Source organism: Anser cygnoides, chromosome 1 (assembly GCF_040182565.1).
Source record: "Anser cygnoides isolate HZ-2024a breed goose chromosome 1, Taihu_goose_T2T_genome, whole genome shotgun sequence".
Taxonomy (NCBI): Eukaryota; Metazoa; Chordata; class Aves; order Anseriformes; family Anatidae; genus Anser; species Anser cygnoides.
This window is the reverse complement of record NC_089873.1, coordinates 90,501,048-90,526,795: the sequence shown is the minus strand read 5'-3', so window position 1 is coordinate 90,526,795 and position 25,748 is coordinate 90,501,048. Positions and strand designations below refer to the sequence as shown.

At 39.0% G+C, this 25,748-nt stretch overlaps 1 protein-coding gene across 4 annotated transcripts in view; it reads left to right on the top strand.

Moving 5' to 3' along the window:
• EPHA3 (EPH receptor A3) overlaps positions 1 to 25,748 on the top strand; it is a 218,160-nt gene that overhangs the window by 41,217 nt on the left and 151,195 nt on the right. The window contains exon 1 of one of the 4 annotated variants that reach the window (XM_067002047.1): positions 20,552 to 20,574. The exons of the other annotated variants lie outside the window; for them this stretch is intronic. The gene's annotated coding sequence lies outside the window, so the exon portion shown is untranslated. Of the gene's footprint in view, positions 1 to 20,551; positions 20,575 to 25,748 lie in introns of those variants that run through there. 4 annotated transcript variants of the gene reach the window in all.

Here is a 25,748-nt window from a genome sequence, read left to right as displayed (position 1 = left end):
GTGGCAAAGAAAAAAAAAGTTCCTTTTAAGAACATTCATCTTCTGTCGTTTCAATTGTGTCACAGATTTTTCTGCATTACATTGCACAGCTTTTAAAAATTAATATTTGTTCTTCTGCTTTATTAGATTCTAGTTTCTATGTGCGTTTCAATTGCAAATTTTGTGTATGGTGACAGGAAGACAAACTTCTTTGTTTTTCCTTCTCCTGTTGATGAAACTTAGTAAGCTCCAACTTGAAACGCATTAGTTTTGTCTCCTGTCAAGCTTCAGAGCTGTTCAGACAGTGTGAACTTCATCCATTAATATCTTATGAATACCTGATTTTAATAGAAGAGCTATTAGTGAATAATGCTTTGAAAAAAGGAGATATCCTCAAGACAGGTGGAAGGCATATTTTTCTGTTTGTTTTGCCTTTTTTAATAATATCTTAAACTTTGTTACTGAATGTATTTTTTTTTTAGTTAATATTTCTCTACTTTGTTATTTTTCTGTTGTCTAGGATCAGGAAAATGCATAAGCGCATCTGTAGCGTAAACAACTTTAGAACATAGCTGGACTGGTTCCTGCATGTCTTGTGCTGTTTATTCAACAGTGGGGTCTTTATCCTCCCTGAGAGGTCTGTGTGTTCATACCTGAGTGGAGGAGTTCATAGATGTTTCTCCCTGAGTAAGCGATACCTCTGATTTCTGCATGGATGGCTTTGGCTGTTACATATTTTTAGTCATCTCTGGAAGTGAAACATCTGTACTGTGTTCCCAAACTGGAGTAGTCTTTCTGAATTACCGGTGATATCTACACTTCTCAGTTTCTGGTATGACGTGTTTCTTCTCCTGGTAGGAAACCGTTAGGGTGGGTTTTCTTTCAGCTGTGCTGGTTTCAAACATACAACTTTGATGCTTAAAGTGCTACACCCAGGTGGAATGTATATTCAGTAGAATGAGTGAAAGAAGGTAAAAAGGTTCTGGAAAAACCTTCCACACCTGCATCATACAACTCTTTGGATCCCATTGAAATTAATGAGTTTGCTATCTATAGAGTTAAATATATACTTCTAAATTTGCAGGAGCAAGTGTTTCATCTATCATTTTTTGTTTCTTTTTTTTGAAACACCGGTGTTAGGATAGTTCTCTTTCTTTCTCCGTAAGGGGTAACAGGGAAAGTTTCTAGGGTCTGAAACAGGTTTAGTTTTGGAGCATCAGAGCTGACTTGAAGATTGCAGAGGAAGAATTGTGCTTTGCTGAGTACCTCATTCCCCAGCCTTACCGTTAGGTTGCATGTGCTGACCTTGTCTCTGAAGTTTTTACTATTAGTGTATTTGTTGGGTTGTGAAATGGAAAGGAATTTAAAAAAAAAAAAAAGAGAGGAATCCTATCGGCATTTCATTAGAAATATTTAAAGCATCAGAAAACTACTTATAGAAAGGTTAAATGTTGGCATTGTATTTTTTTTTTTTAAAAAAAAAAAAGTAATCTTGAACTAATTTCAAGTCCACAATCAGTCCAGATCACAGGTGGCAAGATAGACTGGCCCAGGCCTTGAGGTAAATTATGCATAATTATTCATAACTGCTATTTTTGGCTTGCTTGCATTTGTCCTAGACCTCTGCCTGAGGAAACAATTTGAAATAATTAGTGTGCGAGTGCCCTGACAATGATGAATGAATCAAATGCATCTGGTGCCAAACATGGATCTTGATAAGAAGCAGATAACTTTGGCAACTGTGGATTTTTTGTTTTTAAATCTCTGCGACTGGGAACAGTTTGTTCATTTTATTAGGCTGACATGCTCAAGGTAGAAAATTACCACTCACTGTGCCCTGATCAAAGTGCAGCTAGGAATTCTAGCATTGCAAACACGAAACAGTTCTGCAGACTGTGTGTGCAAATATTCAGGGCAAAGAGAATGAAGGGAATATTAAGGCGGAACGTTTTGAGCACACAGGGCAGAGAAGCTGAATGTTAATGTTCCAGCAGCGAAATGCATTGCTTATCTTACATAGGTTGCAGGTCCATTTTACATAAATATTTAGCAGCGTAAATACAGCTGTATGTCATTACTCAGGGAGAAGTAAAAGCAGAAACAAAAAGATTCCGGTCTGATTTGCACGTTGTAACTTAGTTAACAACGCTTCTGGAGTCTTCAGGGCTGTTTGTTTCTTTTTCTGGCTTGAGTGCTTCATTTCTCCTCTAGGTAATCGACTTTACGTGCTTGTAGATGAGGATGAATATGAGGCTCTTTTTAAATGAAAGTGTTTAATGAAGAGGGGAAACAACACATTTCAATTAGTGCGCCCAAGATAGCTCATTTTTCTCTTGTTGGACAAGTGAGAGAACTCTTAGTAGGTTTTCATTTGCAAAATAACAAATTGAATAAACCAAGAAGAGGGCACAAAGCAGCGTTCAGACCTGTGACTCAGTGCCTGAATTATGGCTGGGCGGTCTCTCTCTGTGTAGACCAGCTTCTGGACCCTACCTTGAAGGTGTAATGCTGGGAGTAAAGGTCTCTGAAACAAGTGTGGCTATGAAGAAAGATTTTTGAGGCCAAATTGCTAGTTTAAACTTTGACAGAAGAGCTGACAAGTTGGGAGCTGAGCTGTTTTTTTTTCTCTTGTTTCTAGGTATTTCAGGTAAAGATGTTACAATGAGGATTTAAATTTTCCAGCTTGTCAGCTACTGCTGCATGTCCTCTGTTTTAAAGGAGTTTATTGGTGACACCTAAGCGTTTGATTGCTTTCTAAACTCCATGCAGGCTCAAATAGGAAGTGTTTGGTGAATCTTCTAGCTTGTGCTTCTGTCTGCAACTAGTGATACTACGGTGATGAGAATCCTGATGTTTCCTCAGGAACTTATACCTGTGTAGGCAGTGGCCAGAACAGAGCTGTAGTGTGCTGTGAATGCCCTAGGCAGTGTGGCCACGTTAAGGGATGCAAAGAAATGTTGAGCCTAGCTAAGCAAAATAATCCCAAAGGTTGGCTGGTTGCTTGTTCTTTCGTCTCAGTAGCCTCTGGATCTGCTTTGTGCTGTTTAGTAGTGTGGGAGGTGATGAAGGAAAGCAAATATTGAATGTTCAGAGCTCTTAACAGGTTTAGAAGGTTTAAACAACAAAAGTAGGCCCAAATACTAAGTGCTGACTCGCTGCAAAAGCACCATTCACTTTGTACACTCAGTGAGGCAAAATGTTAAATGGGTATGAATCATTTTATATCCTTTTGGCTGCCAGAATCCTGGAAGCAAAACTCATCACGGTCCAGAGGCTACCAGGTGAACACCTGAGCAAGGACTCTGTGACGGCAGGCTGCTGAGAGCCTTATTTCAGTGCCTTCATTTTGGACTCTGCCTCTCCCTGGGCTGGTGAGCCCCTGACCCCGTTCAGTCTCTGTCTTTCTGCAGCCTTGGCTCCCTTCAGAGGGATTCCAGGGTGTGTCAGGGTGGATACTCCATATCCCCTGTATCAAATCCAGGGACGTCTTGGCCTGCGGCCAGAACGCGGAACACGGCTTTTGGTTGCCCTGCAAACTGGCGCTCCCCACAAGTACCAGAATCCAGACCAGATCTTGCTATTCAGTGTGGTTTTGCACTCTCCTGGAACACGAAGGTCCTGGGGGGAAAAAATGTGTAATCACCTAATTAGGCTGTATCATAATGCATATGCACAGCGGAGCAGAGTTAGATTTCCATGTCTTGAGGAGCATACAGTTGATTGGCATTTCAGTGTCTCTGTGAAGAACAAGAGGAAATGATGCTGTTCTCTTAAGTTCTGTCTTTTAAGGATCAGTGGAGATATTTTTGCTCAGTAAACATTAGTATCTTTTATGCCGTTAATAGTTCTGGACTCAGCCTACTATGTGTCTTCTACACCATCAGGATCTTTTGACCTGCAGGGCAAGCCAAGCGTCTTGCCTCATCCATGCTTCCCAGGACCACCAGGCATTACGTGGGTGATGGAGCAAGGTTACTGACTATTTCTTGGTAGGCGAAAATGTTACTTGATGGTGGAGTAATTTCTAAAAGGTAATGCTCAGAGCACTGGATGAATGGTTCTTCAAACTAAAAGGAATAAGAAAAAAAAATAGGTTATGGACACTTCTAAGTTGTTTAAGCTGTTTATAATCACAAAGATGACGTAGGTTTTTTACTCTTTTGAAAACCTTGCCACATGTTGCAAAATGCTAATGCCTGCCTCTGTTCACTCAACTGTACTTTCTTATGCACAATGGCTTAAACTATAATGAAATTCAGGCTTTTGTCAGAGTTACTGAATTACACCTGGACAATTAAACTTAGCAGCTTGGTCTGCAAGTGGCAGAACAAAGCCATTTTTATTTTCTACAGATTCATCTCCTACTCCTTGCCTGCCTACAGATGTCCTGTGGTATCTCTCCCTCATAGTAGTGCCATTACTCTAGCATCCATCACTATTCCTTCTGCAGAGTTTCAAATCGGTTCCCATATATGCTAGCTCCTCACTTAAGACTTCCTTCATGAATGCCAGTGGGCATTAGACAGACCTCTGTTGGACTTTGCTCCAAAAAGTGTGGATGTGCGTGCACACACTAAAGGGATGGCCGGCTAAGCATGCAGCTGTCCAGGCACGCTGTAGCCTTACCCTTTAAAAGGGGCACTGTTTTTCTTTCTTATACTTGTCCATTGGCTTTCACAAAGCCCATAGACAGCCGAGACACCAATCTTCTAAAATTTAGTTGAAATTGGCCAAGAGGTTCCAAAGTTAATGGGGGCAGTGTGGATTGGGGTTGGCATAATTATTTAAGCCTCGTTTCTTGGGGAAACTAGACTACAACACCCTTATTTCTGTCTTTTGCAGAGGAAGTCGTGTGAATAGCTGAATCCTGTCTAGTGGTCTGTGAATTCAGAGTTCTCCAAAGTGTGTTATGTCTGATTACACAAGTGTCAGTTTGCATGCAAATCTGACTTGAACTGAAAGATGTGTGAAACCACTTCATGTAGCTTCTTACTCCCTAAATGCCTGATGAGGTTCTAGTAGGATGTGTACAATGTAGGTGTTAGGTGGAGTATATTGTGCTTCTAGAATGTCACCTCTCTAGACACCCTAGCCTTTTTCTTGAGCTTGGATGACATGCAAATATCTTGTGAAAAAGCTTAAAAACACTTTGCAATGGGTATGTTCTTTGGAGGCATACTTGAGAAAATGCGTACCCCCTGGAGCAAACCCTGCTGCAAGCCTTTGTAGTGTTTTCCTGATCTGTGTTATGTGCGTAGGGATATCTGTCAAGCATGCAGTTTGTCTGACTTGTCCCAAGGATGGCTTGGGAATTTAGAAAGTTCAGATTTGTTCTCTTCCTGGTGCCTTTCTTTATAACAGTTCACTTCTACTGTTGTTCATCCCAGCTAGGAAAAAAGACCATTGAGGAGCCTTTTGATTCTAAGTAGGTGTGTTCCTCAGTCAGTTTTCTTTGGGCACATCTTCATAGCAGGCTCACCTGGCACAGTACGAGCTGAGTCTTGGTGAATATTTCTCTTTAATCTATCAATGGCTCAAAATCATGAGAATTTAGATTTCTCAGCTGATGATTAATAAGATGAATTGATACTTCTGGTAATTGAAGCATGAAAATGATATTGGAAATGCATGCTGTCCTGAGTAATGTATTTGCAGGTGGAAGCCTGGCAGGTTCAATGTCATGGTGTCCCAAGGTAAATGCAGGCATCCGTGGAAACAGAATTAACTGCTGAAAATGATCGGAAGGGAACTCTGTGTGTGTGAAGTGAGGGCTGCCACACAGAGTAGTAATAGACCTACTGTAAAAGAATGTTGTTGGTTTTTTTAATAGGTGCTTTTTGCACTTAAAATAATTGATGTTTAATTCTATTTTTTTCCTTATGCAAGGAGTGAAATTGAAAGTATTTGACAGCTTAGAACTTCTTTATAGCCCTAATTTGCTTTCTGGAGGGAGAAACTAAACCCTAAGTCTGGGAGAAATTACTATTTCTCTTGCAGCCATTAAAAAAAATCAGTTTAATGAAAGTGGGGATTATTAGCAGACTTCAGTAAATAATGTAGTCCTCAAAGTCTATACAGTGGTCCTAAAACTGACTGGATTTTTATACAGTCATAGAAGCAAGAGTAATTGATTTGTTGACTTGTAAAGTTGCTCTCCCTAACTTGCATCTATAAGCAGTAGTTCACGTGGTTTTATTTTGCTGTGGGCAAACATTTTGGTGTAGACATCCATGTAATTTGAAGTTACTAGACAATTTTTTTTTATCATACAGTGTACTCATTTCCCAAAAAGCAAAATGCAGAGAGGATAATTTCTCTGAGGCAACAGCCTGGAACTGGGTATTGGTTCTTTCTGATTGGAAGCTTAGTGTAAGTAAGAAACTCTGTTGAGGAGGTGGTTATGAAATGGTTTTCTCCTTAGTGGATACACCTATTTTATCGTCCATCCCCCTGCTCTTTGGTGAGCGGGGAGGAGCTCGCTGTGGGGCCAGCCATGCTCAGCAATTCCTAGTGCAGAGGAGCCAGCCAGAGCTGTGGTACACTAACCCTAATTCCCTTTTCTTTTCTTTTCTCTTTTTTTTTTCTATTTTTTTTTTTTTAATCCACCAGCAGGCTGGTGAGTAAACTGCAAGTGAACCAACCTCAGCCACACCACGCTCCAAAGCCTGGCCTGCATGCCAAAAGGCACGCATGTGTCCTTTGTAAGCTTCATTAACTCTTTTGGAAGAGAGAGTGCTACTTTGACATATTAATTAGTTGCCAAGCTTTCTTTTACTCCAAGTTAACCTTTGTGTTGGTCACTTGATTCAAATTGCTGATAATTGCAAGGCTGTTAGAGGTCTGTTTATGTGAAGTGTACTTAAAGGAGCTTTGCTGTCGGAGTGAGCAGGCAAATGTTTCGTATCACTTCAGGGCTGCTGGATTGTGCAAGTCCCACCCTCCCCTCCTTAGAAAGTGAGAAAGCATCCAAGGAGAAGCAAAGCAAAGATAAAAACAACAGAATACCCAAAGAAGTTACTGTTAAGAAAGCTGGTTCTTCATTGGAAAATAAAATGGCGAGAGAGCGGTCTGATAAGAAGTTCTCAAGCAATGAAATATTTCCTGTATTATATTCTGTATTATACACTATACCGTGCTCAGAAGTGACTGACTTTCAGATTGTCCATTGTGTGCTTTCATTTTTTCACATGGGTGCTGAATAATGCGTTTTACTTCTACAGGACAAGAGTAGTAAGATTTTGGATGTTTAATCAAAACTTTCTGGCTAAAGTAACCCCCCCCCCCCAAAAAGGTACAGGTTAGCTTAGATGGTATAAATTAACATTTCATAAGTCTTAATTTTGTGCTATGTTTAATATTTTTCTTATCAAGACAGAAAACACCAAATGTTTTTGTATCGTACTTTTTTAAGCAATGAAGACAGACAGTGCTTTTCACAAGGTGTTCTTCTGACACTTCGTTCCAACTTCTCTCTGCTATCACTGCCAAAACTGGTTCCTTGAATCTGTCTCTGTTTTTTCTTTGCCCCAAAACAAGGTCAGGTTTTTGTTTTTACCAATAAGTTAATTGTGTGAACAATTTCACTCTGTCCTATTTCCTGAGATTATTTCTGATGTGTATTTTCTGCTAGCTGGGTATTGCTAGTTGATGAATGCTTGTAGCACAAACAGAAAGGTTTTATGCAAACTTCATCCAGTTTATGTCTTCTTAACTAAGTTGTTGGGTAGTTTTCAGAAAACAGTGGCATGAAAGCTGACTGCCCATTTGTATGTACAAGTATCTACATTCAAATGTTACAGAAATGCCCTGCTTAAGCTTTCTGTTGTGTAGTAACTGGAAAGCAGGACAACTAAATTGATAAAACCTGAAGTTCTGTTTTGAGATACATTGTATACTTCTTGCTGTGATAATTCACTTTAAAAAGGCATGGGACTCTTTCTCAAATCCATGCTATAAAATAGCATCTACCATTCAGACTGAAAGCTTTTTTGGGCAGAGACAAGCAGTCATTCTAACACATTCCTGTTATGCCTTGCACAATGGGATTGTTCCTTCTTAGTGCTACCACTTTTCAAGTAATAAATGTACCAGTAAAAATACTTTTCTCTGAACTTATCTCACAGAAGAAAAGTGCCATTATCTCACTGTTGGGAATGTTCAAGATTTTTTTTCCCCTTTATGACCTACTTTTTAGGGTAGATGCTTCTTACAGTTACTTCTTTTTTTCCACAACCATCTGTCTGTATTCATTATTGTGTAAATTTCAGTTTCTCTTGCCATTTGGTGTGTAGTAAGTCATTTTAATTGTAGCTAAATCTTTTATTTTAATTTAATGCTATATTTTATGAGAGTAAAACAGGAGTAGTCATGTGGATCTTAGGTCATTTCTGGAAGGCACTATTTTTATACATATATGTGTTTAAGTTCATAAACAGAGAATAAGATTGTTTTGAAATTTAGAAATGAGTTTAAGTAGAGTAGTTTTGGGATAGTGAATTTACATTTTTCATTGCAGGAGATCTGTTTGGTTGTTATTTCAGCTGTTAAAAGATGTAAAGCACAGTAGCAATTGGTATATGCCAAAAGAAATGTTATTTGAGTACCTAAAAATAATGTACTGAAGTGGAAAAATGCTTTCAGTCTCTTCATTATCTGCTACTCTTCGAGAAGACCTGCAGTAAAGGGAAAGTGATCCCCACGTGGTTCAGTAGTGATTTGGGAAAATAATGCTTACTTTATAATGAGAAGACAACCTGAAGCAAAATGTCATAGGCTGCTTTCCTGCCAGCAGTTTTAGCGGCTTGTTTTATACTCTGCTCTCTTCCAAGGTTGGTATGAGGCAGGTAATTCAAACTACTTTACTGCCATTACTCATTTCCCAAGTTGCAGTAACTCAGCAAGATGGGTTTGTTTGTTTGTTTGTTTGTTTTTGTATAGGTGTGTAGTGTGCAGGGTCTTCCAAGGTTTGATGCAAGGACCATTTCAGCACAGGTGTATTGTAGCCCTCTGCACACCGTGTGCCACAGGTGATGGGGGGTTGGTTTTTGCTGCAAGGAAATGCCATCAATCGCCTCATGATTTTGAAGTGATTTACTTGCTGGATAGGAATTCTGCAGGGCTGAGGTCTGCTGAGTATTGCTCTTAGTTTCACATGCTGTCTGTGAGACAACTAGCTAGCTGTTTTAGAATGAAGAGTGTGATGATAGGGCATGTGTTAGCTTGCAGTCTTCTTACATGACCATCACTCTTATGTTCTGACTCCTTTTCCACTTGTCACACTTCTGTTTTACTGAGGGGAGCTCCGTCATGCTGACTTGGTTACCATCTTTCTCTTCCCTCACTTTAAAGAGGAAAAAAAGGTGTGTATTTCTCAAATACTGTCCTCAGCTACATCACCCCCAAATGAGTAGCACTCTACTCCTTGTTAGAGGGCTATCTCAACCTTTGTCACTATACTTTTCTCAGTCAAAACAGGTGGCTGTATATGCTGTTGATGGCATGAGTTTGGCGATCACTGAAAGTGATTTGATCTTCACCTTTGGTGTTCTGCAGGGAACATCTCTTTGTATTTGTGAAATATTTCATTTTGTCTTTTTAAAGACACTTTCCTACATCTTTCAGTTACCCCATATATGATGATATCCACAGAAATCTGATAAACGACCAAGTTGTCTTAATTGGGAGAACAGCTGGACATGCACTCTTGTACTGTTCTCTAGAGCTGTGGATGAGTTGTTGTTAAATGTGGTCTTGTTTCATTCATCCCTACTTGGAGCATGCACATGCAGTGGATCTTGGCCTCCAACCAGACTTTGTGCCACAGACACTCTGGGCTTGGCCATTCAGCCAGTTTTCAATCCACCTCACTGCTCATCCAGCCCATTCATCAACAGCTTGTCTATGAAGATCTTACAGGAGACAGGAGTTGAAAGCCTTACTGAAGACCAGTCCAATATCCTCTGCTCTCCTCTCATCTAGTAAGCCAGTCACTTCATCGTAGATGTTTATCAGTCTGGTCAAGAATGACTTCCCGTGGGTGTATCCATACTAACTCTTCCTGCTGACTTTCTTGTCCTTCATGTGCCTGGACGTGGTGGTTCCCAGGATTAGTTTTGTCACCTCGCCAGGCATGAAGGCTGACCGGCCTATAGTTGCTCAGGTCCTCCCTACTCCTGGTCCCTGTTTCCCTGCCCTAGCCTTAGAACTGGTGTTTTGGTCACTTTTGATCGTTGATTATACAGCCTGTCTTGGGGCTTGTTTCTTTTTGGTCTGCTTTCAGTGTCTTTTCACCAGGATGGGTTTGGATGGGTTTCTCCCTGTATCACCTTGCCGTATTGCCACTTCAGTGCTCAGGGAGTAGACAGAGCAGGATCAGCAGTTAAGCTGTTATAGAGCCATGATCTCACCTATATACTGTGCAAGTTAAATCAGTTTTCCATGTGGTGGTTAGAGGTCACATGCACATTTCTGTACCCTTCACAGCTGAAGAGTGTTTTGGCAAGGTATTTTGCTGTATTTTTAATGTCAGCTTGCTGTTGGACTAGTCAGGCAGTGGTTATTTCTGAAGGACAGTGTCTTGGCAGTAAGTGAATTTAAAATTATGCCTTAGAACATTGTGTTTGACCGTCTTGGGAAAAAAAACAAACAAACAAAAAAAACCCCAACAAACTAATGTCCAAAACATCTCCTCTTGAAAATTGCAATGTTTCTATTCTTATCTGAATTTGCACGCTGTGCATGTGGAGGTGTCCAGTTTGCTGTAGTCAGACTACAGTTTGACTCCAAAGGACGTGAATGCATCACCTCTGTATTGTGTAACCTTCACAGCCTTCAGGTTTAATTTGAAGTTGCCTTCCTGGCTTTTGGAAAGCCGCATGAATTTTCTCCACCCTCTCTCTGTGGTCTTTGTTATATCTGCTTGCTGATCCAGAACGTGGTCCCTCTGCTTCTTCCCCACACCTCCAAGTGGCTGGGAGTAGTTCTTGTGTTTGCACTATCACCTTAATGTTTGCATTGCCTGCTTTTTTTTCCCCAACTTTCAGTCTTTGCTTGTGTCTAAATCTCTCCCTTGATTCAATTATAACTTGCTTTCCTTGCCTCCTTTGTCCATAATTGTTTGAGTCGTACTCACTTTTGTATCGGATTATCATTTGTTCTTTTCCCTTTTCTGATTGAAGCAGGATTCTTTTCTCATTTCTTGTCACTTAAACCGTCCTTCTCTTTCTGTTGCTAAGGTTTGTAAGCCTGACATGCTTTTGTCCTCAATTTTCTTTCTCACAATCCCAGACATCTAGGTTTCAGCTACCTTTCTTTAGAACTTTTTTTATAGTTTCCTGAAATATGTATTTTTTTTTCTGCTTGAAAAAAATATCCTTGTCTTTTGAGATAGGGCAATACAAACAATTTCCAAATTGTTCTGTGTATTTAGATTTATATATCACTTGTAAAAACTGGGATCATTCATAAATTTAACCTGATTTTTTTAATGAGATTTCAGCTTGTGCTAGGCTCATGGTGACGTGTTGCCTGATTACTCACCTACACTGCATGTTGATGTTTTTGTTTCTTTGCAAAGATTACAAAAACCTTCAAACATCTACCTAGAAAACTGCTTCATTTGCTTTTCCAGTCTGTCCCCTATACCTATAGGAAATAAGGTAATACCTTTCCTAAAACCGATATGTAACCCCTGAACAAGAGCAGCAAGAGTTACAAAGAGTGCGGGCCTTTTTTCTAAGTACACTCTACTCATTAGTGAGAAAAAGAACAAAAATACTGTTTTATACTCGTATTCAAGAACCTGCATATGTGGAAGTTAGTATAAATCATAACTACATTGTGCTTTTACCATCTTGTCGTGTTTCTTCAAGCACAGGCTTTTGTCTTTTTTTTTCACTTTTCATGAGAAAGTTTTCTTTCACTGAGTGAAAAAAAATGTTTTAATAACAGAAATTGCATCACAAAATAGGTATATGTGGAATATAGAAAGGGTTTTTTATAATGAAAAATGTTGCCCCACTATTTAAAGAAAAAAAACATCATTTTTAGCTACTTGGTTTCTCTGTCCACACTGTCGTATTTTGTGATACTTGTTTTCGAAGACTGTAATGTAAATAGATATATAAGTAATGTTTTCTTATTTTTTTTTCCAAAACCTCTGCATATAGTGAATGAAGAATTAAAATTAAATCTGGATAAATTGTGTTCAGGACAGGCAAAGCATAATTTATTTATTCATTTTTATTATTTCACTGGCATTTTACATTTCATTTAAGTAAATATTTGCTGATTTATCCATAATGGCAATAGAATGATTTTTCTGTTTCAAGGATACTTGTTTCTGGAGTAAAATAGGTGTAGTGTCATTACAGTAAACAGTTTTTCGTTTAGTATGAGATGTAAGATTGCATTTAAAATGAGCAGACCTTAGTATTCCAAATTTTTTAATGTATACATTTTAAAACTACTGGGCATAAGGTATGTATTTAGCATCACCTGCATCAAATAATTCCATGAATTAAAAAAAAATGTTATGTTTTGTTAGTTGGAAATCCTGATTTATTTATTTCTTTTAATGAGTTCTTTAATTCCTGCCAAAATGAAATGGAGACAAACAAATGCGTATTTTCAGGCTGTTTGGGGGATAATGGTTATTTTCATGATGGAAATGTTGTATTTTTTGCCTGACGCATTTTGGTTTTGGATATTGCACCTCAGAGGTTCATTGGTAATAATTTTGTTGGTTATCCTCTGAATAATGGAATTTTGCTTGGTAGGTTTATTAGCTTCCTCCTGCTTCCTCCCTCTCTTTTTCAGCTGTTGTAAGCTGTAAGTGGCATATGGGGTCTAAGCTGTAGTTCTCATATCCCAAAGCATTGCCAGTTAGACAACATTTTGGGATATGAGACATTGGCTCTGGGACATGTGAATCAACTATGAAATGCACTTTTGAACTTCATTGCATATCAGTAAATCTGCGTTACTAGCTGTATTTCATGGGTTATAAATCAGTATTGATACTGATTTTTTTCTGTTTCCTGTGGCTTGTAGCACATTCCAAGTGTTTTCGCGTGATGGGTTTCTCACTAGGTGCCATCTATCTTACACGAGAGAGTTCTGGTCCCAGCAGTGGTGAGGATTTCTGACAGCTCAGGGTCTCTGTTAGAAACGTGAGGGTTTTGAATTTCATTTTCTCAACATGCTCAGATGGACACTGGGAAGTGAGTGACTAAAGCCAGAGATCGAAAAGACAGTTATCTACATATGGTAGCTTTTCTAACCAAGTATATTAAAATATAAGTTTTATCTTCTGGTTTATAGGACTTCAAAGACTCAACTGAAATAGAAAATGTGTGGTGGTCTTATCTTGGAGTCCTGAGATTGAGTCTTCTTTATCAGAAGCATAAATAATTTGACACAGGAACTCGGTTCCTGACCCTTGGGCAGGAAGAGCCCAGGGGAATGAGATAGCACGGAGGTTAGATTGTGTCTTATCCTTTGAGTGGTGATTCCCCCACTAGCTTTGAGGTCATTGTCAGGATGATATGGAAGACCATATGGTTACTACTGTGGGGCTACCTCGTGGACGAATAGAGGGTTTCATTGTGTTCTGGTTCTGTGTAAACTTTAACCTCTAGAGCCACAATTCATCAAAATAAATAAAACAGTGAAATCCCTGTCTGATTTTTTTCCTCCACAATCACAGATTCAGAGGACAGAGTCAAACACACATTTATTGATACGTCTTCCCAGCAGGCTTTCATTTGTTTAGTGCTGTGGGTTTTTTGGTGGGTGAGGAGGGGAGAGTAAAAACAAAAACAAAACCTCTCCTGTGTGCAGTTGTTTTCATTTTGAGCCTGTCACAGTATGTAATCAGTCCCTTACTGAGACCGATGCAAGGTTAACTTTTTTCTTATACAGAACCTGGAAATGAAGCAATTTGAATATTTGAATGCAAAAACTGCAGTGCACTGTTGAGTATGTTTATATCCAAGCTAGTTATGACAAAGAAATGAAGCTTGAGTAAATAAAAGTAAATTACAGAAATATTTTCAGCATTGCAGCTGATGAGCACTGTTTAGATTTAGGGTAATTCTCCATATCATATTTCATCTCTGCAGTAAGGTATTGATAGTAATGGTAATGATTAGTGAAGTGTATGTCTTAAAGCGTATCGCGTTCCACTACACCATAGCAAGCTAGAAAATGAAATATAAGCCTCATATTTACATACATGGCCTTATGGAGGAATTTTGTTAGTAGGATTATAGGTCAGGAGTTTGTGTTCTTGCTGATGTCTGTCAACCTCCCACACAGCATGTATGTAAATATACCTATGTAATGGGATTTGGGTTTGAGATTCTTTGTGAGGCTTCCCTAAAATATGATAGTACTTGGTCAAGTGTTTTTTTTTTTTTTTTCCTACATGCAAAACTATGTATTTCTCTGACACATTTTTTTGCAGTTCCCAATGTGTACAGTTTATCAAATAATGAACTGAAAGGTTTTAGAAAATGTCGCATCTCCAACTGTACCGCTCTAGTGTAGAACTATGAAGATGAGCTAATGCCGTAGCTCCTCAAGAGTCTTTGGTTAAAATCCTGGTTGAGATACTTCTGTTTATTTCTCATATTAAATTAGGCATGAGTCCCTCTTTCATCCCTAGCTTGACATATGAAAAGTAATTGTTTAATAATGTTTCAGAGCCTTGAGAAATTAAGAGCAACTTAGCCAGAGGTTGAGAAGATATCTGGACTATCTCCAGAATTCCCAGTCTAATTACTTTCTTCTTGTTGAACTGAAGCAAATTTATCTTTGGAAAATATGAAATGTCAAGTTATGAGTTTCTGTATTAAACATTTTTCAATTAAAATAACTATGGAAATATCCACACAGCACTAACTTTTCCTAATTGCATGGTGAGAAAATTAATTTCCATAGAATTACAGTAAAAATGCAATAATTATCATTACTCTTTTGACCCAGCAGTTGACAAAAGAATAATAACCATTTTAGAGGTACTTTTTACTTACTTAGCATTTTAAGCCTAATGACTCTTGTATGATTTCAGTGTGCTTAATTTTCAAGACCCCATGTGATAGTTAGATTTAAAAAGTAATACCTTTGCTATTTTTTATTATTTATTTCCATTTTTTGCAGCAATCTCCAGGCAAGGGGTTGGAGGAAACCACATCAGTTCTTTTCAGGTGTATCTTGCAACTGCTTTTGGCTTATCCCCATTAAAGGGAAGGTATGGTAGCACAGACAGGATTTCAGACATTGTTTCCTGTAAGAAAAGAGGGTTTTGTGTTCATGTGTTGCCTTCTACAAGAGGAAAAAGGCAGTCTTAGGTGGAAAAATGTTGAGTTTTGTTGACCTATTGTAGGGTGATCACAGTAGGGTGACACATACTTTGTGAACAGCAGAGCTGCTGATTGACTTCTGTTAACCTGTTGTCACAGTTTCAACTAGCTGGTCATAAGCTGACACAGGGAGGTGAGCCCTTCCATGAAACCCTGTGGGTACCAGAACCAAAGCCTCTCTCTGCAGGCAAGAGTGCTGGTTCTGAATACGATCCGTCCTCAGTACCTGAATAAAAAGGCTGAAGGAGAAAGCTCTCTGTGCTGCGAAGGGAAGGGAGGAGGTATAGGCTGTGGATGTTGCCACAGCTGAAATATGTGGCAGGGATGTTGGAGGGGTAGGCTTAGACACTGAGTGAAGATCTGTGTGAGAGGAGGCATCTAGGCAACGGGCTGCCCTAGCTGTTCATACCAGCTGAGCTGAAGAAGTGGATGTTAAGTGGATGACATCAGTGTATGCCTCTTAAACATTTTTCTGCTGGTAGACATGATAGCGAACCTTGTAGTTTAAGTAACTGTACTTAAGAACGCAGTTTTAAATGAAAGTGCTAAACAGCCAGTGGAAAGAATGACTCCTCAAGTTGTTAAGGTATGATGGGAACATGGAGGTGTATGAGTGTGCAACTCAGCTTAGCTGAGGAATGTCAGAAAAGAGCATTGCCATGTGAACTAAGTTAAAGGAACAAGGCAAAACAAATACCTCTAACTGATGGTAATTACACTAGGCAGCCTTTTATGGAATTGACTGTGGGCTCCATCTGTCATGGAAGTTGTTTGATTTTTCAGATTAAATTGTTCTCTCGCATGAATTTATGAAACATTAACTGTGCTTCACTCACGCAAATTAAGCTCCCCCATTTCTAGATTAGTTCTCCATCTAGGTCATGCCAAGGAGTCAGAGAAAGTTTCAAGGCAACCAAGGCCTAACAGAAGTCGTCGCAGTATTTCCCTTTTGTTGCCAGCCATGGTGCCAGCTTGGGGGCGGTTGCGTTGGTGGAGGCCACAGAGCCTGTGGGGCTGCCAGCAAAAGGGGCCAAGCTCCTTCAACTCTTACTGACCCTCTCGATGTGGGGGAAGACTGCTATGCACAGTGGTCATCTACTGCTCTGTCACTTGGGTAATGATGTGGTGCCCTTGCCAATATTGCGTTTGCCAGAAAATTGTCAATACCAAGCACAATTTTAGGGCCTGTCCATAGGGCAGCTCTGTTACCTTTGCATCTCGGATGCCTGTACTCAAGCAAGGGCTTGCAGGAATGCATATCGCTTCTGGGCTGGCTGGTGTTGTCCCACTGTCTTCTGGGGTGATCCACTGCTTTCTGTGGGATGAACAGCAAACACCCTGCCCCCCCCCCCCCCCCCCCCCCCCCCCCCAAAACGTGCCCTGTCTCCTCTCTTTCCACCTCAGCATGCTCTCCTTGCCAATTTCTCTTTATTCATGGTCTGTGGAAAACACTGGTTGAAGGCTCTGTTGGTCTCAGAGCAGCTGGCATCAATATGCCTAGCATTTTTTTCTGTTCAGTTTGCCATTTTAGAAAACAAGCAAATACTGTTTGGATTAAAGAAAAAGAAGTAAAAACAGCTATGTAAAATTTGCTCAGAACTCTGCATCCATCTTTGGTTTAATTGTCAAAGAACAAATCAGATTTTCTGTTGAGAAGTAGTTTGGTGTGTATTTGTTACTTGTCCTCGTGCAGTAGTACTGCCAATTATATTTATTAGCCCTAAATATTAAACAGCTGGCAAGATTCCATTGTATATAAATAAGACATTTGAGACCTGGAAGAATGCCATTCCTAATACAGCCAGCTGGTGCTTTTTACAGTTACATTCAGCACAACACTACTGAATTTCACTGTACATTCAGTGCTGTGTTAATGACAATAGGAGAACATGGAGTGGTTTGGGATTTCTCTAGGAAATGCCATTGTGTAAAAATACATTGTTTTGAAAGACCGGCTGTACCAAAGAAATGATAGATTATGCACCTGTTTTGTGCATTTTGATGTAAGTACTTTGGTGTTTATGTATCTTGCTGGCAAATACAAAGCAACGAAGTGCAGAGGTTTTTTTTTTTTTTTTTTCCAGACATGAATTTTTAGATGTTCCTGTGGCACACATGCTTTTCACTTTTTCTATTGCTGTGGTGTTTTCCTATTTAAGTAGTGGTTTCATGCTTAGAAATTCCTGCTTGCTGCTGCTTCTGAAACCATGTGCTAACGTGTTTTTTGTGTGTGTCTATATATATATGGGTATGATCACTCTCTTATTATAGACCAGGTGATAACTAAAATAGTAACAAACTTAGTCACTGACTCTACAATAATGAGCTCTTTGGTGGAATTACAGCATAATCTAAAATGTGGTTAAACAACAATTAGATTGTTTAAGATTTAAAGATATAATAATAATATAATAATTACCTTTATTATATGCATCTATCTATATCTCCCCACTATTAATTTGTTCCTATTGTACATCTTAGGAAACTGAGACATAAGTGTGTGGATGTGGGCTGTCTTCGGGTTTACCTAGCCAGCAAATACTGGTTTGGAGAGGAACTGGCTTCCTTCTTGAATCACTTTGCCATGGTCAGTTCTTTGTAAAGATTTGCCATCAGTACATGTCTGGAAACATCCACAGGTAGTGCTTCAGGTGAAGCAGAAGGTAATGCTGGAGGACTCAATGATTTCATGCATAATATTTCTAATTAATAACAGGAGCTTGTTGTGAGCTGTATGACTGGGAGAGTTATGCATGATACGAAGTGTAAAATCATCTCTACTTGTACTCAAGACAGTTTTTCACCAGATTGCCATGTCCACAGCCTTGGGTAAATTCCATCTGGGATAAAATTCTGCTTGCTGAAATGTCCATTTGTACTAAACAGCTGTTTATTTCCATCTCTGAAACAGCTATGCTTGAAGGGTGGATCTTCCTTAGTTTGTACAATGCTCGTGGATGAAAGACGCTTTTATGTGAGTGGTAGTTTAGTACAGATTCCAGCCGTGGGGACTGTGGTGTGGGGAACTCAGCAAATCTGGGTAACCTGCAAGATGAATTAGACTGAAATCTGTTTCTCAAGGAGACGTGCAGCCTTGAGAAAATAAAGCTGTGAGTGTTTTGCTTGTCCAAGCTCTGAACTGGCATTTGAATGCTGCGTTCAGATGTCTGGTAGAAAGTTAAAGTCAGGTGTTTTCCTCATTGCAGTGACCTTTTTACCTCCTTGGGATTCCGGGAATTTTGCTTGCAGAAGGGTGAGAATCAGCTGTCCTTGCAAGTTTGATGATCAGGTACTCAGCTGTCTAGCAATTAGAGATAGAGGGGGAAAAAAAGATGACTCGACTCCTCTTTCTGCAGTTCGGTTTAATTATTAGTCTAGTATTGCCATGATGAGGTATATACCCTTACTTTCTCAAATACTGGATGTTAATATGTGCTTAGCACCTACAAATACAGTTGCACTATTTTTTTAACCCTATTCATTGTAATATTTGTTACTTCCCAGAAGAATTAAAAACAAACAAAAAAAAACTAGGAGACATGAGTGCATCCAACACCTTTTTTTGTTATTTTGATGCTTTCATTTACCAGCTGAAAGAGGAAGAGGGTCAGGACTTGTGTTTAATTATGCATGTTTGTTATGCCTTGGAGAAATGAGGTTTATTTACACTGGAAGACATTCTGATCACTGTGGCAATGTATATTGTGCTGTAGGTAGCAGAGGATGATGCAGCTGTAGGAGGTAGAGGGAAGAAGCTCTGGTTCTTTCCACCTTCCTTTGCATCTTGTCACCTCCTCGGATACTGTTGGTTTCCAGTCCCTTGCCTGGTCACCCACAAGTCTTGTGAGATGCATTCAAGTATTTGGATGGCCTGTACTATTTGTGGGGGTTACGTGGAGGATAGAAAAGAATAGGGGAATAATATCAGGGGAAGGAAGAGAGGTAAGCATCTCTGTTCTATTGACATCCCTCCAAAATATGAGTGTTGTTAGAAACCATTGTAACATTATGTGCAAGCTGCTCAACATTGCTCAGCATTGTTATGAGATGAACAAATACGACATTCATTTTATTGCATAAAGCTTGGATTGTTTATTTTTGTTGTTGTTCTTGTGTTGTTTTGTTCATTTAAATAACAGAAAATTGAAATTAATGAAACTTAGAAATTATTTTAATACCTAAAGGGGGTGCACAGGAAAGCTGGGGAGGGGACTCTTTGTCAGGGAGTGTAGTGATAGGATGAGGAATAATGTCTTTAAACTAAGAGAGAGGAGACTTAGATAAGATGTTAGGAGGAAATTGTTCACTCAGAAGGTGTTGAGGCACTGGCACAGGCTGCCCGGAGAGGCTGTGGATGCCCCATCCCTGGAGGTGTTCAAGGCCAGGTTGGATGGCGCTGGGGCTTTGAGCAACCTGGTCTGGTGGGAGGTGTCCCTGCCCATGGCAGGGGGTTGGAACTGGATGGGCTTTAAGGTCCCTTGCAACCCAAACCATTCTGTGATTCTATGATTTGGGGGGTTAGTTTATAGTAGTGGGGGGGAAAAAAAAGCGAAAAAAACAAAGCAGGCAAAAAGTTACATAAGAGTTTTCCATTAGACTTGTTTCTATTTTGGATAACATGGGGGTAAATCTTAAGCTATGCTTCATAAGGCAAAATGCTTTACCTCAGTTTATGCTGGCCAAAATTGAGTGTCTGGATGCTGTTAAAGAGTTTCTCATTTCACCTGATATCTCTTCAGACAAGAAATTAAGGTTTCTTGTTAGAATTTTGTAGTAATTCTAAAATTGTTTTACTTAGTTATAAGGAAAACCTAACTTTTAGGTTGAAGCTATGAAAAAAATCTCCTTTGTTTCCTCTGTTCCTGTAAATGTGAAGAATAGTGGATAACAGAACAGAAGGGGAGAATAACACATGGGAATACTAGGTGGATCTTAGACCAAATATCGTTGTATGTAATTTTATACCAATACAGCTTTCTTTCAACCTTACATTTTCTCTAGTACCCCAGTGAAGCTTTTTCATTTAACAGGTATGACTAACAGGTATGTAACGTGATAGATTGTTAAAAAAGCACTAGGAAAAAGTGTATCAAATCTGTGTCTTAGGTTTATGTATTGGCAATAATTTCACTCTGTGTAACTTAATTGGAAACGTCTTGCAATTCAACTTCCTCTTCTTCATTTTTAACTTAGATAAAACTAAAAGAAGCTGGAGGAATCTCAGTGCCAGCAGGTAATTTCATTGATTTTTGAATGCTAAACATAGAAGAAAATTACTCTGGTCCTTCCCAAATTTATTAAACTCCCAAAGCTGATCATTATCTATCCTCTGATCTCAGCTGACTGGTATTTGTGAGGTTTGTATCAATGCCTTGAGTGGTGTTATGAAGACAGCCTTTCATACTGATGAGCTGGTCCGGACTGCATTCCACTCTGATATGGTCATCACAGGGTTTTTGTTAAGCACAGGCTTTCAGAGCTCTTGATTCCTGTTACTGTTCAGTTCAACTTTTATACAACATTTTGGGAAGGTTCTACTTTTCATTTAGATAGTAATTATTTCATTCCTAGTCTCCAGCTACTCCTTAAATGTGTGTTAATTTTTATGTTGGTTGTTTGATTTCCTCACTCCTCAACATTTTGGCCATTGTTTGTAGAAGTCTCTCTGTGAATACTTCTCTTTCAAGTAGCTAAAAAGTTGATTTTCTTTGTGTGTTGGCTATGAAGTTGAGTAGAACGTGTTAGAATCATGGTCAACATATGTAAAATCTCATTCTTCTACCAATCTGAATTTGGATTTATGGAACATAAATGAAAAAAAAAAGTCTGCAGATCTAAGCACTAAAGTAAGAATATCTAAGTAGTGAAACAAAAGAGGCATCAGTTATTTGTCTTGTCGTAAATCCTGATACCAATTTACCAAATGTGTGCTTCAATAGGCCCACCCGTTTGGAATAAAACTTTGGTGCAGTAAAGTGTGTTAGACTGAAATACATATTTTAATTATATGTATATATAAGTAATCATAATTAATTTATGCATATGTTATGATATAATTACCTTTTATCACATTGAAAGATTTTTAGGTAAAAGTCTTACAGCTTGTTTTTAAAAACTTTAGATGAGTGGTGAATATTCCCATGCTTTGAGGCCTTTGATCTTGCCCTCTATGTTGTCATGGTATAGAATGTGTCTGATGTTTCATACTTATCATGAATTATCTTTTCACTTAATTAAGGTAAGAAGCAGAAAGTTGTCAGAAAATGACTTGTAGATCTTTTGGGATCTTTCCTAAAGATACAGGTGTCTACGATGGTAATGGCTGGGCTTAAAGATTTGTTGTTCTTTTTTTCCCCAGCAGAAGTATGTCTTCAGTTTTTAGTCTTCTCTGAAAGTCTTGCTTATCACAAGGCATCTTTCACAGGATATACTTGGGGTTTTATTTGAGCATTTCAACTCAGGCTGTGCTCATGCTCTTAGTAAAGTTAATTGCTGATTTCCCTTGAAAGCAGGATTATGGATTCTTAGGCAAGTGTCAGGCACAGACCAACAAGTGAATGAAAGATTTATGTCAGTGAGGATTAATTTCCCACACTTTAAGATAAATAACAGAGCACTGTGTAATGCTGAAGGATCCTTAACTTTTTCAGTGACAAATACATGAAACAACTTTCTTGTAATATCAAGTTGACAAAGATGTAATAGGAACTGAATTTGTTTGTTTAGGAATATATTTATTGGTAGCACTTCCCTTTTCCATGACAAGAAAACGAACTTTTTTGTGACACAAACACATAGATGTTAAATATAAGTTCTAGGATCCAACCTTTTTAATGATTTCATGGAAAAAACTAAGTCAAATACTTCTTTGTGATGGAAATCTCGTAGTTTCAATGGAGATAACTTTTTAGTGGGAAATGTCTCTACTATGCTCATGATTAGGAGTCTTTTTCTGAATTGTCAGCTGTAACTTTTGTCCTTGTGTCCAAAATTATTAATTTCATGTAAATGTAAACTCACTGAGGCAAACGCTAATTCCAAACAGTATTAGTATGATATAGTGTCATGTCTCATATGTTTGCTGGTCAGTGATCTCAGTACTTGATGGAACTGAACTTGTATAATGCAGCTTTGGAATATTTCAGCATTTCCAAGTACTGCATGAAGCCCTCGTATGTCTAACTTCAGCTCAGAACAGAACATTTTGACCATTTTGATTCTCTGCTTGCAAATACAGATTTTTATTTTTTATTTTTAGAAATAAACAGGGTCTACACTAACCTGACTGTTTTAAGCACTGTGGCCCATATCTGCCTTCTTTTTAGCATGATCTCTGAAGGAGATGGAACTACACAGAGACACATGCACTTACTTGTGTGTATATACAAGGAAGAAGATGATGATGCCACGTAATGGTTTTTGAACCCGGAGGTGAATTTTCACAGAGCTTCACAGTGGAGCCGAGGTCTCTGGAGACTCAAGTTCCTATAAGATTTATGAAAATAAGCAATGGGAGGGGGGACAGAGAGGGCTCAAGTTCCTATAAGATTTATGAAAATAAGCAATGGGAGGGGGGACAGAGAGGGAGAGAGTGAAAACAAGTGCATTAATGCTCCCAATCAGAAAGACTTCTATTCGCACTCATCTTTTGTTAGACAGCAGAATCCATGTTGGAGGCCAAGCATGAGCCGTAGATGTGTAGGATACCAGGCTTCGTGCTTGTTTACCTCTTTGTATTGTAATTGCCTGGTAACTAAGGGGGAAATACGAAAAGAAAAGATATTAGGAGCCAGTGGGTATTCTGTCAGTGGAATGTTAATAAGTTGGGTACATTCTCTATCTGAAACGTGAGATTCCTATCGTAATGTTTTTGTTTGGAAAGGGAATTGCCTGAATGAGTAGCAGAAGGCAGAAAGTGTGTGTACATGGGAAGGCATGCTTTTCTGTCATTGCTGAGCGAAGTGTAATAAAGATGGTGTTTTTGCTGACTGAGAAATTGTACTGAATGCTAAAAGCCAGCAAATGATAGCAGGGTCAGTTTTCAGTATTTGAGCAAAAAGTGATTTGGGGAAGGGTTTGAATGGTGGCTTATGTGAACACCTCGTAGATAGCAAAAAGCAATTTCACTGACAAGAAAAATATCACGTGTTTTATTCATTTAGAAACAAGCAATGGTTTGACTGCTCTTCTTAGTAAGGCTGGGGCGTCTTAGCACATGAAGATGTTTTTCTGAGGTTTTGAAATCATTTCACCAAGTTACCACGTTTGTTCTGATTTCTCAGCAATGTCCCCCCAACCTGTATTCTGGAGTGCATAGTGGTTGTGTAGTTCAAGGTGCGTCCCACCCAGCCACAATCAGAATTACTTTTTTATGTTTAAGAACAGTTGGATGTATCTAAATGGTGCTTGTCAATCTTAGCAAATATAACATCACACCAAATTTCTTGATGGAAAGTATAATTGTAGATAGATATTATTAGACTGTTGCCTGGGAACATCAATGGAGTCTCAGGGAGAAGATAGCTGCCTGAATTCTGTAGGTGCCTTGAAAAATAATCAAACACCATTTTTAGGAGTTTTATAGTCATTTATAGCAATGAGAATCTGAAAGATAGGATTTAGTTCATTGGAATCATGCAGTGGCATATGAGTTGCACTGTAAATCACCTAATAGCCCTCAGTTTCTTAATACAAACTTAAGATTTTTGATAATAAAGGGTAAAGGCCACAAAAACTGAAGTATGCCACAGGAGGAGTGAAAGAATTGAGGACTTGTGCCTGAGGTTCCTATATTTGCAAGGAACGTTTTAGTGTGGCATCCTAGGAAATGCACTACAACCACTTCTCCACATTCCCTTTTGTAAAGAAAAGGGAAGGAGAAGAAGAAAAAAAACAACCAACAAAACAAAACACACACACACAAACAAACAAAAACATAAAAACATATTCGCTGCAATATATCTGTTCCAGAAATAAAAATCCATTCTGTCCCAACTTCGTCAGTCAGTGTGACTTGAGCATACAAGTTACTGGGGATTTACTGGGAATATCAGAGAGAGATATTTTTCTACTGGTGAAAGCAGTCTCTTGTTTCCTGCCACTGGTAGTATTCAAAAAAAAAGTCATGAAGAGCAGTTAAGCCTCTTAGTCTGTTTAGAATTAAGATCACTTGGGGATGGCAGTATGATAGCTTACTGGGAAAAGTTGTGATGTATGAACAATGTAAATGTAGTACTGCTTGTTTCTTTAGTTTGATTATCAGAATTATCAAAGTCGTCAACCTGTGTGAATCTGATAAACGTTCTGATTTGGGAACTCTTCCTGTAGTTTCACTGACTTACTTTTCACCTTAGCTCTTTCTAAAGCATTAGCTGCAATCTTGATAGTTTTGTGACAGTTTAAGTATTTTGGTCAAGTGTGCCTTCCATTCAGCAGTACTTGAGCATTAAATGATAGATTTTAAGTCTTGTTTATGCAAGTGGCAATGACATGGTGGCAATTGTTTCCCAGCAATTCTGTCTTCATTATAAATTAATGAAGTGATAACTGCTTGTTGCAACTTGTAGGTGAAGAACATAGATGTGGTGCTACCTTTATCATGCAATTCAGCTCCCTGCGTAGGCATGCCAGATAAGAAAGTTATGAACAAAAATTACAGTGAGATTTGTCCAGAAAAATAACATCTGCTGTAGAGATGCTTTAAATGCTGCAAGTTTCTGCTTTTGTTTCTATCTCCCACTGGATGTGTAAAATTCGTTGAACTGATGAGAAAATTTTATGGAAGAGATAATAAGTAGATCACTTATGGATCACTGTGAGCTGCTTTAAACGTCCATAACATGCTGTTTCATAACCTTACCTAGTTTCATCTAGTAGTTGAACTTTGTAGGTGAATTTTTATTTGTCTAGGTAGGACCTGTAGTTAAGTAGGTGTATCCATCTTCCTGTGAAACAATGATGGCACCTGAATGGCTTGTTGCACCGAGGTTAGTCTGTTGGCTCAGGGGGCTGTACTAGTACAAGGACGGATATCAGAGGAAGGTCCTCCAGTGAGTTTTGAGAGCTGAGGCTGGGAGCTAGGGTCCAGATGCCTCTCGTGCAGCTGAGGGCAGGTCCTTGTACGATGGGCTGCCACGGGGCACCCAGCTCTTCGGTGACCATGGGCTCTGGTGCAGTAGACTTGGCTCCCAAAGCCCCAGGACCGCTAGCTCTCCGGCAGCGCAGTGTGGCACGGACGGCTTGCTGCAGCGTTTCAGCTGCCATGTGCATATGCAAAGACTTTGATTTTAGCTCTGCCAAAGCAGGCAGGAAGAGATAAAACTTGTATATAGTCAGTTCCTTAAAATGAACTAAAATAAACTTAGTTTCAATTAAAGGAAGAGTATTTACACTGTTTTTATCTTCTGG